Source organism: Echinops telfairi, unplaced genomic scaffold, assembly GCF_000313985.2.
Source record: "Echinops telfairi isolate 266 unplaced genomic scaffold, ASM31398v2 ScPeMD7_7414;HRSCAF=8452, whole genome shotgun sequence".
In the NCBI taxonomy this organism is placed as follows: Eukaryota; Metazoa; Chordata; class Mammalia; order Afrosoricida; family Tenrecidae; genus Echinops; species Echinops telfairi.
The window spans coordinates 1,300,167-1,304,568 of NW_022111314.1; positions in this window are offsets into that span (position 1 = coordinate 1,300,167).

The window sequence follows — 4,402 nt, forward strand, 5'->3', positions numbered from 1 at the left end:
AAGGGGGGGGGGGGCAAAGAACAAGTCTGTCTGGGGAGAAGGGCAGTCAGACAGCTGCTCCCTAGGGCAGGGATGGGGAGACTTCGCCTCACAGGTTCTGGACGCGTTGTCAGGAGAGGGGTCGTCATGCTGGGTAAAGCGGAGGGGCAGCGACAACGAGGAAGGCCCTCCGGGAACTGGACGGACACGGCGGCTGCCACACTGGGTGCCAGACTGGGAGCACAGGACGAGCAGGGTTTTGCTCTGTTGGGTTTGGGGTCCCCCCCAAAGCAACAACAGAGGGCGCCGGAAGGACAAACACGTCTGTCTTGCAGGAAGGACGTACAATTGGAAGCCACGATTGTGAGACTGTCTCACGGGCTCTGGACATGGTATCAGGAGAGATCAAAACCCCAAACCCAAACTCCCTGCCCTGGGTCCACGCCGACCCTACAGGCCAGGGCAGAACTGCCCTGTGACTGCGACCCTTTACGGGAGAGAGAGCCCGGTCTCTCTCCCGTAGAGAAGCTGGTGGCCTTCAACTGCTGACCTTGAGGATGCTCCCAGGGCTCCTTCAGGAGAGGCCAGTCCCGGAAAAGGACATGCTGCTTGGTACGGGTCAGTGAGACAGAGGCAGGCCACGGAGGGGGATGACAGGGAGGTTGCTGGGACGGGTGCAGACATAGCCATCTCTACGCCTCCTGTTGCACGCGGTCCCGGTGAGTCGGCGGCAGGCTCCAGGAGTCCAGCTGGATGGCGGTGGCTTTTGTTTTCCGTTTACGGTTCAGGAGAGGCTCTGGTGGGTACAATGCTAACGGCAAGGGCGGCACTTGGACGTACTGGCCGTTTACGGAAGGGCTGGTGACGTGGCCCATAAACACGCTGGCCCAGGGTGCTGTGGGGCCGGCGAGTGTACATTGATCCTCTGTACCCAGCAACAGTGTAGCACTGGCATCATGCTCCTGGAGGATTCGGGAACTTCCCCTACCTAACCCCACCTAGTTCTCAAGCAGCCGCATCAAGCAGGCGGCACGGTCCACTCTCTACAGAGCAGAACAGGACACAGGCACCGTGACTTCCCCCAGGCACCCTGTTGAGTGTCTCTGGACCTTGGCACACAGGCCCGCCTTCTCCCCACGCCCAGGTCAGCGGCCCAGGCCCCCTGCTGCAGACCAGGCTTCCAGCCACTCATTCACTGCCCTTCCTTTTCTCTGTGGCCCAGGGGCCACACGGCACTTCCCTGGAGCCAGGCAGGCCAGGAAGAACCCGCAGGGTCCTTTGGGGTGCCGCCTCTGGAACCTTGGGCAGGAGGAGGTCGTGACTGGGTGTCCCAGTGGCTGTGGAAGGCCCTCCCCGACCGTGCAGAGGGTGCAGGGGTGCCGACCTGAGCTGGACGGAGCCGCTTCCCCACGATATCACATCCGAGGTCTGGATCCAGCAGCGCCTGCAGCCAGTGTGCACCTTTGTGTCTCACAGGTCACCACACACACCTTCCTTTCTCCAGTGTGAACTGGGCACCCATTCCCTGGGCATCCAGGGAAGCTCCAGTCTGCAGCCTCTGTTTCTAGGCGGGGCCTCACCTGTGGGGCAGCGAGTGGATGGCGCAGCAAGAACAGCGCACGCGCTCTTAGTAGGTGCCATGGGTTGGATGGTGTCCCCTGGACATGTGATACTTGGTTGGGCCAGGATGCTCCGTGGGTGGACAGTTATGTAACGACACAATGATTCTCCATCATGTCATCGGACGCGACTGGATGATCTGTCACGAGGGGTTCAGCCAGGTGTGCCAGTCATGAACACGGGGTGCTGAGGACAGTCTTGGATCCCCCAGGGGCACCGTGGGGGGGAGGGGAGGGAGAAGGCCAGGAGCTGGAACATCCTTCCTGCTGCCAGGAGCTACTGGTAGGGGTGCCATCCCAGCACCGTCCACAGGCAGGAACATGGCCGTTGGCTGTGGGATTGCAGACAAAGGGTTGGGTGGAGGGCACACAGGACCCACTGGAGATGGGAGGAGAGGAAGGGGAGTGGAGGGAGGGGTGAGAAAGCCCGAATCCGAGGTTCACACAAGGCAGCTGACGACATCTCTCTCAAGTGGCGGCTTAGTGCTCAGCACACACTGATGAGCCTGCGTCGCAGGAGCAGGGCAGCTGGGCAGTGGGGACGCACCTGTCCTCTGCCCACTCCTGGGCCCCAGACCCATAAATTCACAATAAGCCAGGGCTGTGGATGGCTCTAGCTGAGCCCTTGGCCCAGTCTCCCAGGTACTTGGTGTCCTTGGCCAGCGGAGGCTGGTGTTGGGCGATGACCTGCTGTCCCCAGGCTCCCTGATGGGCGGCTCCATCACAGAGGCTCAGAACAGGTACATCCAGAAACAGCCGATCCGGGTCGCCGAGCTCGTGGGGAGGGGTGGGGGTGGTTTCCTTTGGGATGAGAATGTTCTGCACACTGGTAGCAGTTCCAGAACAACGCTGTGAGTGGACAGAGGACCACGGCCTGCACCTCTCGCAGCAGTAGCTGTGTGGTATGCTCGCTGCCCCAGGAGACCCGGTCAGCCTTTCTGCTCCTGAGACAGACGAGGGCTGGCTGTGCTTTCCCAGCCAGAGAGGCGTGGACGTGAAAAATCCACCTCTCAAACACCCAGCACATGCTGTGAGGTGGAGGAAAGCCAGAGGCTTCCCGGGCGCTGTTGGATGTTCCGGCAACGTGACAGCAGCAAGCAGGGACTCCCTGGGCGGAAGGCGGCTTCCCAAGATGCGTGGTGAGACCCAGGACAGGGCACCATGCCAGTGTGGCGGCAAAGGGCCGCAGCCATGCGCTCTGCCAGAGGACTAACCACTCTTTCTGTATGAATCATTTTGTTGGGGGCTTTCACATCTTATGACAACCCATCATTCAATTGTATAAGCACTTGTACATATGTTGTCATCAACATTTCCAAAATATTTTTCTACTTGAGCCATTAGCATCAGCTCTTTTCCCCCCTTCCTCCCCAGCCCACCCTGGTGAATCCTTGATCAATTATACATTATTATTGTTATTTCATAGGCCCAACCGCTCCCGCGACTGGGTGCTTGATCCCTGGTGGCGGTACCAGCTGGCGTGGCTGCTGCTCCTGTGGGTTCCTAAAACTGCCCATCTTTCACCAGAGCAGAAAGCCTTTTCCTGTGTTGTGGCTATTGGTTTCAAACTGCTGACTTTGAGATCAGTGGTCCAAGGAGTAACCACTATGCCACCACCAGGGCCCATCACGTTACAGGAGGAAGGAAAGAGAGAGGAGAACTTGCTCAGAGACCAGTGCAGAGCTGTTGGGAACCCAAGTGGGATTTCAGCAGAGCAGCTTGCAAGTCACGGGACCGACCAGAATTGGATGGTGGCTCCTATGGGCTTGGAGGCAGGGCCCCCCTGGCTCCCCCCCACCCCCACCCCTGATTGCAGAGTGGATGGGGGTGGGGTGGGGCCCAGCCCGAAGATGAAAGGCCTGGTAATTAGTGCACACTCTCCAAGCCCTCCCTCCCATAAGCAGGTCCTTTGAGGTGGCCGCAGAGAAAGCAGAGATGCAAAAACCATCGGGGTTGAAAACACAGGGCCTTTGAAGGATACGAATCAAGCCCTGGGTAAAAGGCCGGTGTGTTCTAGTGGCTGATTTGATGTTAGATCAAAACTCAGTTGCTCCTGAAAGCTGGGTGCCGGCCTGTGGGTGAGGTGGGGGCTGGCCACAGGGATGTCACCACAGCCGAGCAGGGGGGGCAAGCCTTTGGATGCCCCCAGCCCTCAGTTCACTGAGCCAAGCTCTCCTGGCCCACGCTCCTGACAAGCCCCTCATGTGACCCTGGTCCTGCCTGGGGTTTGGATGGAGACTTGCTCCCACCACTCCCCACCCCCCCCACCCCGTAAATGCTGTGGAGGGTCCCTAGGTGGCCGTGTGCTGAGCGTCCACCCGGATATTGGGGGCACTGAGCTGTGAAGCACAGCCTGCTGCTGCGGGAACCAGGGCAAGGAGGTGGCCCTCACAGCTTTGCATGGTCACAGTCGGGTCACTATGGGAGCCCAGCTTGGCCTGCCCACTGCAAGGCATACCTGGTGAGTGAGCTGGCCTGAGCCCCGGGGGCCTCTTTGTCACTGCTGATGGATGTGAGGGGACATTGTTCATGCCCCTGGCCCACGCCAGGCCCTTTCTGCTCAGCTCAGCAGGGAGTCTGGGCGCTCAGCAGCATTGATAGCATTAGTCAGCACTGTGGGTCCCCCACTAATTAAGAGTGTTAATTAACACAAATGAGTCCAACCTCAGCAAATTAGCCAGCCAGGGAGGGTGTGTGTGTGAAGTGCTGAGAGCAGACCGGGTATCAGGTGGTGCTGGCTGGAGCAGGCAGAGGCTCAATGCCCGAGTGATGGCCTGGTGCTCCCTGCACACAGTCGGAGCCAC